We start from the raw sequence: 15,579 nt of genomic DNA, 5'->3' as shown, positions 1-15,579 counted from the left end.
GGGGAAATCATCACAGAATTTTGTGTAAAGTGTGGGAATTATGGCCATATTTGTATAAACCCGAAAAACGAATATATGGAGGCTTCATCTAGATCTGAACCAAATTAGATCAAACTTGACACTTAAATATCATATTAAATATGTTCTCTGTGGAAACTATCCAGTCAATTGTAGGAAAATCCCATTGAAAATGGGTCTAAACTATGAAACAGTCTACAGTATTTCCCCAACTCTGGTGTACGTATATATGGGAACTATATATAATCTGAACCAATTTTGATTAAATTTGACATGCATAGTTAGAATAATAATTCTGATATCTCTGCCAAATTTCACCTAAATGGGAACTTTGAGTGTAAATCGGGCAACAGATATGTATGGGAGTTATATCTACACCCAGAGAAGGAATATGATCACCTCAAACATATTCCAAGAGCAAAATGTTATTTTTGGATGGTCACCATCCAAAAATAATTTTTGTCGCAACCATGTTATCGAAAATTATAAATCTGTTTTCGGAAACCATTTTATGTTTGGCGAGAACACAACATTTTTGCGACAAACATGTTACGTGGTCACCATTCAAAAATAACATTTTTCTCTCGAAACATGGTTGAGGTGATCATATTCCTTCTCTGCGTGTAAATCTGAACCGATTTTAACCAAATTTGGCACACACCAGTACTATTAAACGTACTCCTCGTGCAAAATTTGAAGCAAACCACGGCAAAACTCTGGCTTTCGAGGCCATATAAATGCAAATCGGACGAAAGATATATATGGGAGTTATATCTAAATCTGAACCGACCCCTTGCGCCAAATTTGAAGCAAATGGAGAAAAAACTCTGGCTTTTGAGCTCATATAAGTGCAAATCGGGCGAAAGATATATATGGCAGCTATATCTAAATCTGAACCGATTTCAACCAAATTTGGTACACTTACCGATACTATTAAACTTACTCCTTGTGCAAATTTTGAAGCAAGTCAAGGCATAACTCTAGCTTTTGAGGCCATATAAGTGCAAATCGGACGAAAGATATATATCGGAGCTATATCTAAATCTGAACCGATTGCAATAAAATTTGCCAAGGATTAGTAGAATGTCAATTCCACTCTCTGCGCAAAATGTCATGAAAATCGGTAGCAAACTTTGGCCTCTGTGGTCATATGAGTCTAAATCGGACGAATGATATATATGGGAGCTACATCTAAATCTGAACCAATTTGGCTGATATTTTGCAAGTTTTTCGAGACTCATAAAATATTCGGATGTACTGAATTTGAAGAAAATCGGTTGATAAACACGTCTATTATGAACAGATCGGGGATAAATATATATGACAGCTATATCTAAATCTGAACCGATTTTTTCCAAAATCAATAGCGATTGCCTTTGTCCCGAATTACGACCCTTTGCCAAATTTGAGGACGATGGGACTTAAACTGCGACCTGTACTTTGCGCACAAAAATACATGAACAGACAGACAGACGGACATCGCTAAATCTACTCAGAATTTAATTTTAAGACGATCGGTATACAAAACGATGGGTCTCAGACTTTTCCTTCTTGGCGTTACATACAAATGTACAAACTTATTATACCCTGTACCACAGTAGTGGTGAAGGGTATAAAAAGGTAAAATTTCATTAAGAAGTAAAAAATTATAAAATTTAACTACAAAAATAATTCAATTACCAATTAATAACTCGAAAGACTAAATCAGTTAAAAACAAGTATATACAGCAGTAAGTTCTGGCGGGCCGAATCTTAAATACCCACCACCATGAATCAAATATTATAGTTTCCTTTAAAATTTCAGGGAAGTTTGATGACATGTATTCATATCCATGCAGATTAGTTCAACCAGTACACTTCCCGAAGATAAACTTAAAGAGTTTACCTATGAAGACTATATAAGATTCTGGATTTATACGAACCATTTTTGTTTGAGTTGTAGAGGAATCATTAATATCTCTTGTAAATGTGCACGAAAATTATTAAATATCGCCTTGATTTGAAGTCTAAAATCGTAGATTTTTTCAAGCAATTTTCTTAATCAGTGCGCATTCGATACCCTGAAGAAGTGAAATCGGTCTATATGGAGGCCTTACAAAGTGGACCCATACAAAATAAATTCTATACACGTTTTTGTGAGTCTAAAATACCAGTATATTTACAATTTCACACTCAGAGAAGAGTGAACCCATTAGCGAATTATATTTAACAAACGGGGGTTAATATTGAACTTCGTATGTCGCAAAAGAAGCATGTACCCATAGCAAGTTCAACATTTTCTTATAGGTTAGTAATTTGTTTTAACTTTTGTCAAGTTCAAATTTAACTGTTCAGAAGTAAAAAATTAACTAAATAATACATTTTTTAAAACGAAAAAAATATTGTTCTGGATTTCCTAGACCACCTGGTGACTTGGAGCAAGGAAACCTCAAGGGGAGGATCCCCATTTCTACATGTCATATTATATTATTTAGTACTCTGTAGTACAAATCCTTTAGAATCATTTATTATTACTCCGTAGTACAAATCCTTTAGAATCATTCATTTTGTAAAATGTTACCTTTTGTCCGGACGGAGGATCGAACCGCGTACCATCAGTTTTCTAACTAAACACACTATCCACTGGGCCACTTAGCTCTTATACTCATCAACAACCAAATGTGACTTTGTTTATTCTTTTCTTGCTTGGCTGCAGACATACAGTCAAGGGTGTCTATTTTTAGAAACACCACACGAGCACGTGTTTCGGAGACGAACTATTGTATAGAAATAGATTCACTCAACGGTAGTTAGAATTGACATTCCGTTAGTTTATTTATACTACAAATGGAAATTTCGTGTCCAACTAGACTTCGTAATATTGCAAAGTAAAAGTTCAGTAACGCTGAGAAACTTCTTCGTACGTTCGAGAAAATACGTATTTCCTATTATTGTATTTGCTTCAGTGCATTTACGAACTCATTGGGAGTTCTCAGCCATTTTTCTGGTAATAGCCGTAAGCTCAATACACTTCCACTGAGTTAATTTTGTTCATCAATAGTTAAATTTAACTAACTGTGAGTAAAATTGAGTAAAAACTACGGTTTCTATATGCCCAAGAAGTAAAATAGGAAGATCTGTCTATATGAGGGATATACCAAAACAGGGACCGATACTCACCATTTTTGACACACCTCTTTATGGTTCTAAGATACCTCTAAATTTCCAATTTCAAGTAAATTTGATAAAAACTACGGATTCTAGAAGCCCAATAAGTAAAATCGGGAGATCGGTCTATATGGGGGCTATACCAAAACATGGACCGATTCTCACCATTTTTGACACACCTCTTTATGGTTCTAAAATACCTCTCAATTTCCAATTTCAAGTAAATTGGATGAAAACTACGGATTCTAGAAGCCCAAAATGTAAACTCGGGAGATCGGTCAATATGGGGGCTATACCAAAACATGGACCGATATTCACCATGTTTGGCACACCTCTTTAAAACTGCGAGCTGTACTTTGCATACAAAAATACATCATCAGACAGAGGAGCACAATTAATCCAATCCAGTTAAAATTTGGTACGTTAGTCTATGGGCTTTAACAACCATGCAAAAATTTGTCCGCATAGATTCATAATTATATGTAGACCCCATATAAACCGACCCCCCAAATTTGACTTATAGATCCTCATGGAGGAACAAATTCCATCCGACGCGATCGTTTCTTCCTTCCATTTAGTTCATTGGAATAAATTCAGTCAGTCAGCTGTTGATTCTCAGTCTTTAATAGTGTTGAACAGCTGACCACAGTGGAAATAGATGTTAGGTAACGAAAGAAATGGTGGAACTATAGGTGAGCAAGTGACGGAACTAGAATCGGTCTGTCCGTTTGGTGAATCGTTCACTGGACTCAACCTGATATAAAATCATGCAATGCCGACAGATCCTTCCTTGATTAAATACTGGTTCTAAAATAGATACCCATCATTCACAATATTGTATTGTTCTTGTCATATAATCAAGAACACAGTAGCATAAAGGTTGGCTAAATACGAGTACACCCTATTACATTGCTATTGACTTAAATTAAACATTGCATTATAATGACCGTAAAGTTGCAAAACCCATTGTACTATATGTCCATTTTTGGGGCCAAAGAGTTTTGAAAAAAAAAAAAATAATGAATTACTTAATTGTGGTCGTAGTTTAAAAGTAAGTTGTAGTCGAGAAACAATGATATAGAAAACTAACGCCATGGCACAATGAGTCACACCCAATACTCGAATGACAGAATTCTCTTTTTTTGATGGTCCTTGAATCGTTTGCAATTGTTCCAGATTTACCCAGTGAAAATGGGCGACACAAACTTTGACCACATGACAGAGCCATGTGTTCAATTGTGCAGATTTTTCGGTTGATGCCATTGGCAAGCATACAAAAACACGCCATGGCCAAAAGGCCATCGAACAATGAGATCAAATACAAAAACCATTGGTTAAATGTTCAGCTATTCAAATTTTATTTGTAAAGCTTGGTCGAGGATTAAATAAACATTTTTGTTATTTTATATAGAAATGTTTACACATCTCTTTATCTTTGGGGCAAAATCGACCAATGCCCATAGAATATTGGAATAAAATTCAAATGTATTTTAAAAGGTGTCAGATTATTCCAATCGGAGAGCTATAATATTTTTGGGCTCACTTAGACCATTGAATCCACTGTGATATTAAAATGGTATACTAACGTTGTTATTCTGTATGTAACACATTGAAATGCAATGCAAAATTTGTTCTTAGAATCCATAAGATATGGACCCAAAGAAAAGCTATTTTCGTGCGGAACGAAATGTACGACAAATTTAATTTAAAACGTATTTATGACTAGCGTTGTGAATACTGTCGCTAACAATTTTTATTTGTTTTAAAAGAAACATTTTTAATTCAGAAGAAAACTTCCCTTGTAATTTTTTTTTTCAATTACACCAAAGTACATTTATAATTTATGGTGTGATACACATATATTACACTGAAAAAAAGCATGCCCCGTTTCAAAGATTTTGTCTCTACTCTAATGATTTTGGTATTGATTCCGAGCCAAAGAAGCGGAGAATTCAAGTAAGGACAAATTTAAGACACAATTCTCTTTTAATTTTGAGTTTTGTGTCATTGATTCCAGGAGGCAAATTTTAATTTTTCGTTTTTTCGAGTTTATTTTCTTCATACGCTATCAAAATCCTTTACAGACGTGTTAACGGCAACATAAATTTTGAAATTCAGACCCGACTTCCAGTATAAACTATGCTATGTTTCAAGTTTAAAAGGTCTTTAAATAAAGTGTTGAAAAACATGTCCTATTTTTGAACACTTTTTTGCTTTGTAGTCCAAATGCAAAAAGACAACAATTTTAAAGACATTTTATTACTTTTAAAGATTTTTTCTGAATTATTAAAGTCAAGGTGACTTTAGTCCAATGACTATTTCTTTCATGTTAAGATACCCATGTTTAATTCGAATCACTTAATTATAAGGAAAAAAAAATGACTTCGTTGAAAAGTTTCTCGACTTTTGGACACGGAAAAAACTTTAAGAAATGTGTCTTCTTTGCTAAGCAAAATTCGTATTTTAAGGACATGAAATCTTTGGCCTCACGAAAATATTTTTTTCAGTGTAAAGATGTATGTAATTTTGAGACATTTTTACAAAAATTTCTCAAAATGACTGGAAAGTCGCCATTGGCAGTGGCTAGAAGGCAAAACCCAAATTTAAAAGTTTAATTGTGTCTTAAAAGTATTCTTACTTCAATTCTCCGCTTCTTTGGTTCAGAATCAAAACAGAATTCATGTAAAAACAAAAATTTTGAAAATGGAAATGTTTTTTTTTCAGTATTTTTTTTTTCAATTGTACTCTTTGTGCAAAATTTGCAAGAAATAAAGGCAAAAATTTGACTTCTTGGACCAACTAAATCTTTATCGGTCGAAAGATGTATGGAAGCTATATCTAAATCCGAACCGATTTTAACCAATTTTGGCATGAATAGCTATCATAAAATTTCTCGCATACATAGGAGTAAAACTTTGGCCCCATGGTCATTTGAGTGTAAATTGCTCGAATTGGTTGTAACACATCGAAATATTGCTCTAAGACCCCATAGAGTATAAAGGGTGTGAAGTTAAAGTTGTTTTTAGCCAAGACACAAACCACCAGAAAAAAATTTTATTTTCACTTTTCAGCGAAAATTCGCACAAAATCAAACGAATTTCATCTTGATTTGTTGCTGTTTGACTAAAAGCAATAAAATATGAACACATTTTGTTAATTATTTTATATTTAGACCTTTAAACTATAGGGAGTTAAAACCCAAAAATACGACTAAACTGTTCAAAGCTGATTTTGGCTATTTCTGATAGACGATAATGAACCAAAGGAGGTACACGTTGGTTACCCCAACTGAGGAGCGTACCCCAGTGAAAAGCCCATGGGCGTACGTAACCTGTGAGAGGAGAAATCAGGGGGGGGGGGATGTTCAAATCAACTTTATGTCTATTTTTGAACGCATTATGAATACAATTTCTTTTAAATTTTAAAACCAGTAGACAGCCCAGACTGAGTAGAAAGCTACAGTTGCATTTCCATAACCGTAGCGTATTAAAATTTTAAAAGGGGGGCTAAGCAATTTTAGTAAAAATTTCGATATGGATTTTCGCCTATTTACACCTCACGACAACGAACTAAAGTGGGTATACGTAGGTAGCTGCACTCTTGGAGCATCCCCCAGTGAAAGCCCCATGGGCGTAGCTCATCTGTGAACGGAGAAAACACAATGGGGGTAAATGTTATATTTGTCACAATTTCAACACTGATTTTCGCCTAGTTACACCCCACGACAACGAACTAAAGTGGGTATACGTAGATAGCTGCACTCTTGGAGCATCCCCCAGTGAAAGCCCCATGGGCGTAGCTCATCTGTGAACGGAGAAAGGTCAAAGGGGGTAAAAGTACTTTTTGTTACAATTTCAACTATTTTCAACACCGATTTTCACCTATTTACACCCCACGACAACGAACTAAAGTGGGTATACGTAGGTAGCTGCACCCCTAGAGCATCCCCCAGTGAAAGCCCCATGGGCGTAGCTCATCTGTGAACGGAGAAAAGTCAAAGGGGGTAAAAGTACTTTTTGTTACAATTTCAACTATTTTCAACACCGATTTTCACCTATTTACACCCCACGACAACGAACTAAAGTGGGTATACGTAGGTAGCTGCACTCTTGGAGCATCCCCCAGTGAAAGCCCCATGGGCGTAGCTCATCTGTGAACGGAGAAAACACAATGGGGGTAAATGTTATATTTGTCACAATTTCAACACTGATTTTCGCCTAGTTACACCCCACGACAACGAACTAAAGTGGGTATACGTAGATAGCTGCACTCTTGGAGCATCCCCCAGTGAAAGCCCCATGGGCGTAGCTCATCTGTGAACGGAGAAAAGTCAATGGGGGTAAAAGTACTTTTTGTTACAATTTCAACTATTTTCAACACCGAGTTTCACCTATTTACACCCCACGACAATGAACTAAAGTGGGTATACGTAGGTAGCTGCACCCTTAGAGCATCCCCCAGTGAAAGCCGCATGGGCGTAGCTCATCTGTGAACGGAGAAAACACAATGGGGGTAAATGTTATATTTGTCACAATTTCAACACTGATTTTCGCCTAGTTACACCCCACGACAACGAACTAAAATTGGTATACGTAGATATCTGCACTCTTGGAGCATCCCCCAGTGCAAGCCCCATGGGCGTAGCTCATCTGTGAACGGTGAAAAGTCACAGGGGGTAAAAGTACTTTTTGTTACAATTTCAACTATTTTCAACACCGATTTTCACCTATTTACACCCCACGACAACGAACTAAAGTGGGTATAAGTAGGTAGCTGCACCCTTAGAGCATCCCCCAGTGAAAGCCCCATGGGCGTAGCTCATCTGTGAACGGAGAAAACACAATGGGGGTAAATGTTATATTTGTCACAATTTCAACACTGATTTTCGCCTAGTTACACCCCACGACAACAAACTAAAGTAAGTATACGTAGATAGCTGCACTCTTGGAGCATCCCCCAGTGAAAGCCCCATGGGCGTAGCTCATCTGTAAACGGAGAAAAGTCAATGGGGGTAAAAGTACTTTTTGTTACAATTTCAACTATTTTCAACACCGATTTTCACCTATTTACACCCCACGACAACGAACTAAAGTGGGTATACGTAGGTATCTGCACCCTTAGAGCATCCCCCAGTGAAAGCCCCATGGGCGTAGCTCATCTGTGAACGGAGAAAACACAATGGGGGTAAATGTTATATTTGTCACAATTTCAACACTGATTTTCGCCTAGTTACACCCCACGACAACGAACTAAAGTGGGTATACGTAGATAGCTGCACTCTTGGAGCATCGCCCAGTGAAAGCCCCATGGGCGTAGCTCATCTGTGAACGGAGAAAAGTCAAAGGGGGTAAAAGTACTTTTTGTTACAATTTCAACTATTTTCAACACCGATTTTCACCTATTTACACCCCACGACAACGAACTAAAGTGGGTATACGTAGGTAGCTGCACCCCTAGAGCATCCCCCAGTGAAAGCCCCATGGGCGTAGCTCATCTGTGAACGGAGAAAAGTCAAAGGGGGTAAAAGTACTTTTTGTTACAATTTCAACTATTTTCAACACCGATTTTCACCTATTTACACCCCACGACAACGAACTAAAGTGGGTATACGTAGGTAGCTGCACCACTTTTCACATGATTGTAACCTAGGGCACAAACATGCAAAGATAATCGAATTCTATTGCAAAACACCAAAAAGCCCAAATATATATATTTATTTCATGTATTGTACATAAAAAGCCAAAAATACAAGTAATTGAATTTTATATGCAGAATTATTAGCACGCGCACATCGTTATACGGAGGCAAACATGTATATGAAGAAGCGTTCATATTACATGATTAGTTGTACAACTTTTTGGAAATACCATGTGCATTATACCGCGTCCAGATAATAAGTTTATCAGGACTCAATGTTGTTGTACAGAATGACTAAAAAATCGATAAATGTGTTGTCGATCACATTAACAAGTAGCAGTATCGATTATGATATCGGACATAAATTAAAAGTATTGTCAATATTCTGTGGGATTCTGTATTCAATTTTAACGATGAATCGCATAGTTAAGATGGGATAACAAGAAAAATAACATCAAAGCTATTCGGTAGACGTTTTAAACTATATTTACAATCGTTTAAAATCACCCAATAAACACAAACGTTTGAAAAATGCTAAATTTCAACAATTTTTCAAACATTTTTTCAAAGGATTAGGGTAATATTCAAGTTGAGAAATTGTTGAGAAAATCGCGTTCTCAACAAAAAACAGACATTACCCTCAACAGTGAAATCCAACACATTAGCAATAATATCTCAAGTGTTATCCTCAAATTGAAATGCATCGCTACTCAATAATTTGTCAAACAATTTTCGATGCGAGTCAAATTCAAAATTAACATCGTTGCAAATACTTTTCAACCTAAATTTGTATGAATGATATCCCCACTTCAAATTGAAAGTCAAAGCCAAAATTCTATGAATTTTGTATAATTTATTCATTTTCATCAAACTAAAATATATAATAATACACTACACTACATAATACACTACAATACCAATTGATAAATAATAATCTTATTAAACATATCAGCAAATAAGAACAAAAAACAAACAACAAAACTTTAAATATCTTAAACATTATTAGTAAACACTTTTGCATTGATAATTCGTTTTCCTTCCTTTTGGTGTCATAAAACAGCATTAAAATTTATTAACAAGCGGGCAATTTGAAATTAGGAACGTACTGGACCGCGTGTTAGAATTGATTTCCAGCAGAAGGAATTCACAAAATATCTATTTTAAATTGATAATAGCATATGAATTAAACTGACGATGTGATGCCCATTTTCATCCAGAAGTTGTTGATTTCAACAATTTGTTGTTTTTAACAATTTTAATTGGTTGCACTTGTAATGTTTCTGGAAACTTTTTCTTGTCGATAAGCCACTCATTTTTCATTGGTCAGCTTCTTAATGTTTGCAAGAATGTAGCATCCAAAGATTTTGGTTTTCTGCAAAGAGATTTAAATTTAGTGACTTCTCTAAAGTGTTGATTTAATTTTTCATATTGACGTACCAATTATTATAAACTATTTGAAGCAGTTCCAGTTAATTGTCCACCATTTTTTCATCGGTCAGCTTTTTAATGTTTTCAAGAACGTAGAATCCATAATTTTAGTTTTCTGCAAAGAGATATACATTTAGTGACTTCCTTAAAGTTTTATTTCATTTTTTATTTTCACTTACCTATTTTTATAAACTATTTGGTTATTTGTCTAAAATTTTCCATTTTTTTATTTCTTGCAATTGACCACGAACTTCGTTGCACAAATAAGTATTGAAAACCACATGGTTTTTTCGTTGCATTTTAGGGTAGTGTTTTGTCAAAGTTTTCTCATATTATCTTCAACAACTTTTCAAAGATTTCGTCAACATTTTGGCAAATTGGAAGTATTTCGCAAACAATTTGAAGATGTATTGAAGATGAGCTATTTCAAGTCAAGTTGAATTTATGCTGAAAATTATATTTACCCTCAAACTGAAAAGTTGTTGCATTTGAAAAACGCTCATCCTGTGTTTATTGGGCAGTTGTGTTGTTTTCTGTGCAGATAACAATAAATACATCGTTAAGTAAACCACGAAGATTTTTTGGTTGTTTGTTTTCTCTAATAAATTGACGTTATGAGCAGAAAATTTCATTCATGCAAAATAGGGTCTTTAATTATGTCGGTTAGTTTTAATAGATCCCTTCTCTATTACAAAAGAGTTTTCAGCAATATTTTAAAAATCCGGGATAAACTTATAATAAACTTATAATCTGGACGGCTCATTATATGGCATCCCCAAAATTTTGTACAAATAATCTTGTAATGTGAACGCTTCTAACGATGTGCGCGTCCTAATAATTCTGCATATAAAATTCAATTACTTGTATTTATGGCTTTTTATGTAGAATACATGAAATAAATATATATATTTTTGGGCTTTTTGATGTTTTGCAATAGAATTCGATTATCTTTGCATGTTTGTGCCCTAGGTTACAATCATGTGAAAAGTGGTGCCAACTAAACGAGACAAAATTTTGGAAATCAAATATTTACTGTGTGTCGTTCAGACGCCACAGATTTGTCGAATATCGTGCGAAATTACCATTGCCCATAAAAAATGCATATCTTATTTTGTTAATGAAATTTTGTTGTATCATAATAGAAGTCCTATAAACAACAACTACATAAACGATATTACAATATTAGCTTCATTAGCAAAGATAAAGTGTATTTATTCTACTGGGTTGGCATTCGCATTAAAATGTTGGTAAAGGGCGGCAAAATGCTATAATTATACCTCCGTCCTTGTTTTGCACATTGGATATATTGAAATGTTTCAAAACAAAAAAGGGCGGCATGGTACTCTATATTGCCATCCTTGTCTTTCACGTTTAAAGTTATATTAAACTACACGCAGTATCAAAAGCGCGCAATTTTAATAATCTTCTTCTTACTTGGCATCTACACCGTGTATGAACTCTAGTGACAATAGTTCGGTTCGCGAACTTTGTTAGCAAAAATGATCGGGTAGAAATATTAAACTTTCAACAATAAATATTTAAATTTTTTAAATAAATGATTCAAGGATAATAATATATAGATTCGATAAAATCATGACTAAGCGAAAACGAATATTACTGGTACACATATGAAACCTTTGTTAAAAAAAATTTGCCGCTATAGAGTACTAAAAAAATATTTTAGCGCTCCTTGACTTTCCTCCGTTCACAGATTAGGTATGCCCATGGGGATTTCAATGGGGGATGTTCCAAGGGTGCAGCTACCGACGTCTACCCACTTTAGTTCCTTGTCGTGGGGTGTAACTAGGCGAAAATCAGTGTTGAAATTGTGACAAATATAACATTTACCCCCATTGTGTTTTCTCCGTTCACAGATGAGCTACGCCCATGGGGCTTTCACTGGGGGATGCTCTAAGGGTGCAGCTACCTACGTATACCCACTTTAGTTCGTTGTCGTGGGGTGTAAATAGGTGAAAATCGGTGTTGAAAATAGTTGAAATTGTAACAAAAAGTACTTTTACCCCCATTGACTTTTCTCCGTTCACAGATGAGCTACGCCCATGGGGCTTTCACTGGGGGATGCTCTAAGGGTGCAGCTACCTACGTATACCCACTTTAGTTCGTTGTCGTGGGGTGTAACTAGGCGAAAATCAGTGTTGAAATTGTGACAAATATAACATTTACCCCCTTTGACTTTTCTCCGTTCATAGATGAGCTACGCCCATGGGGCTTTCACTGGGGGATGCTCTAAGGGTGCAGCTACCTACTTTAGTTCGTTGTCGTGGGGTGTAAATAGGTGAAAATCGGTGTTGAAAATAGTTGAAATTGTAACAAAAAGTACTTTTACCCCCTTTGACTTTTCTCCGTTCACAGATGAGCTACGCCCATGGGGCTTTCACTGGGGGATGCTCCAAGAGTGCAGCTACCTACGTATACCCACTTTAGTTCCTTGTCGTGGGGTGTAACTAGGCGAAAATCAGTGTTGAAATTGTGACAAATATAACATTTACCCCCATTGTGTTTTCTGCGTTCACAGATGAGCTACGCCCATGGGGCTTTCACTGGGGGATGCTCTAAGGGTGCAGCTACCTACGTATACCCACTTTAGTTCGTTGTCGTGGGGTGTAAATAGGTGAAAATCGGTGTTGAAAATAGTTGAAATTGTAACAAAAAGTACTTTTACCCCCATTGACTTTTCTCCGTTCACAGATGAGCTACGCCCATGGGGCTTTCACTGGGCGATGCTCCAAGAGTGCAGCTATCTACGTATACCCACTTTAGTTCGTTGTCGTGGGGTGTAACTAGGCGAAAATCAGTGTTGAAATTGTGACAAATATAACATTTACCCCCATTGTGTTTTCTCCGTTCACAGATGAGCTACGCCCATGGGGCTTTCACTGGGGGATGCTCTAAGGGTGCAGCTACCTACGTATACCCACTTTAGTTCGTTGTCGTGGGGTGTAAATAGGTGAAAATCGGTGTTGAAAATAGTTGAAATTGTAACAAAAAGTACTTTTACCCCCATTGACTTTTCTCCGTTCACAGATGAGCTACGCCCATGGGGCTTTCACTGGGGGATGCTCCAAGAGTGCAGCTATCTACGTATACTTACTTTAGTTTGTTGTCGTGGGGTGTAACTAGGCGAAAATCAGTGTTGAAATTGTGACAAATATAACATTTACCCCCATTGTGTTTTCTCCGTTCACAGATGAGCTACGCCCATGGGGCTTTCACTGGGGGATGCTCTAAGGGTGCAGCTACCTACGTATACCCACTTAAGTTCGTTGTCGTGGGGTGTAAATAGGTGAAAATCGGTGTTGAAAATAGTTGAAATTGTAACAAAAAGTACTTTTACCCCCTTTGACTTTTCACCGTTCACAGATGAGATACGCCCATGGGGCTTGCACTGGGGGATGCTCCAAGAGTGCAGCTATCTACGTATACCAATTTTAGTTCGTTGTCGTGGGGTGTAACTAGGCGAAAATCAGTGTTGAAATTGTGACAAATATAACATTTACCCCCATTGTGTTTTCTCCGTTCACAGATGAGCTACGCCCATGCGGCTTTCACTGGGGGATGCTCTAAGGGTGCAGCTACCTACGTATACCCACTTTAGTTCGTTGTCGTGGGGTGTAAATAGGTGAAACTCGGTGTTGAAAATAGTTGAAATTGTAACAAAAAGTACTTTTACCCCCATTGACTTTTCTCCGTTCACAGATGAGCTACGCCCATGGGGCTTTCACTGGGGGATGCTCCAAGAGTGCAGCTACCTACGTATACCCACTTTAGTTCGTTGTCGTGGGGTGTAACTAGGCGAAAATCAGTGTTGAAATTGTGACAAATATAACATTTACCCCCATTGTGTTTTCTCCGTTCACAGATGAGCTACGCCCATGGGGCTTTCACTGGGGGATGCTCCAAGAGTGCAGCTACCTACGTATACCCACTTTAGTTCGTTGTCGTGGGGTGTAAATAGGTGAAAATCGGTGTTGAAAATAGTTGAAATTGTAACAAAAAGTACTTTTACCCCCTTTGACTTTTCTCCGTTCACAGATGAGCTACGCCCATGGGGCTTTCACTGGGGGATGCTCTAGGGGTGCAGCTACCTACGTATACCAACTTTAGTTCGTTGTCGTGGGGTGTAAATAGGTGAAAATCGGTGTTGAAAATAGTTGAAATTGTAACAAAAAGTACTTTTACCCCCTTTGACCTTTCTCCGTTCACAGATGAGCTACGCCCATGGGGCTTTCACTGGGGGATGCTCTAAGGGTGCAGCTACCTACGTATACCCACTTTAGTTCGTTGTCGTGGGTTGTAACTAGGCGAAAATCAGTGTTGAAATTGTGACAAATATAACATTTACCCCCTTTGACTTTTCTCCGTTCATAGATGAGCTACGCCCATGGGGCTTTCACTGGGGGATGCTCTAAGGGTGCAGCTACCTACTTTAGTTCGTTGTCGTGGGGTGTAAATAGGTGAAAATCGGTGTTGAAAATAGTTGAAATTGTAACAAAAAGTACTTTTACCCCCTTTGACTTTTCTCCGTTCACAGATGAGCTACGCCCATGGGGCTTTCACTGGGGGATGCTCCAAGAGTGCAGCTACCTACGTATACCCACTTTAGTTCGTTGTCGTGAGGTGTAAATAGGCGAAAATCCATATCGAAATTTTTACTAAAATTACTTAGCCCCCCTTTTAAAATTTTAATACGCTACGGTTATGGAAATGCAACTGTAGCTTTCTACTCAGTCTGGGCTGTCTACTGGTTTTAAAATTTAAAAGAAATTGTATTCATAATGCGTTCAAAAATAGACATAAAGTTGATTTGAACCCCCCCCCCTGATTTATCCTCTCACAGGTTACGTACGCCCATGGGCTTTTCACTGAGGTACGCTCCTCAGTTGGGGTAACCAACGTGTACCCCCTTTGGTTCATTATCGTCTATCAGAAATAGCCAAAATCAGCTTTGAACAGTTTAGTCGTATTTTTCGGTTTTAACTCCCTATAGTTTAAAGGTCTAAATATAAAATAATTAACAAAATGTGTTCATATTTTATTGCTTTTAGTCAAACAGCAACAAATCAAGATGAAATTCGTTTGATTTTGTGCGAATTTTCGCTGAAAAGTGAAAATTAAAATTTTTTCTGGTGGTTTGTGTCTTGGCTAAAAACAACTTTAAAAACAACTTTAACTTCACACCCTTTAGAGTATATATATTCTGGGTCGTGGTGAAATTCTTAGTCGATCTGATCATGTCCGTCCGTCCGTCCGTCTGTTGAAATCACGCTAACTTCCGAACGAAACAAGATATTGACTTGAAACTTGGCACAAGTAGTTGTTATTGACGTA

General features: G+C 36.9%; 1 long non-coding RNA gene across 1 annotated transcript; it reads right to left on the bottom strand.

Moving 5' to 3' along the window:
* Nucleotides 1-9,997: 9,997 nt before the first annotated feature.
* Nucleotides 9,998-10,655, bottom strand: LOC142241949 (uncharacterized). The gene is made up of 3 exons (XR_012723883.1): nucleotides 10,410-10,655; nucleotides 10,240-10,345; nucleotides 9,998-10,174 (listed from the first exon to the last, which is right to left on the bottom strand). It is a non-coding gene; the product is annotated as an uncharacterized LOC142241949 (long non-coding RNA).
* Nucleotides 10,656-15,579: the final 4,924 nt, after the last annotated feature.

Source organism: Haematobia irritans, chromosome 1, assembly GCF_050003625.1.
Source record: "Haematobia irritans isolate KBUSLIRL chromosome 1, ASM5000362v1, whole genome shotgun sequence".
Lineage (NCBI taxonomy): Eukaryota > Metazoa > Arthropoda > Insecta > Diptera > Muscidae > Haematobia > Haematobia irritans.
The sequence above is the reverse complement of the archived record's forward strand: the minus strand, read 5'-3'. Positions and strand labels throughout refer to the sequence as shown.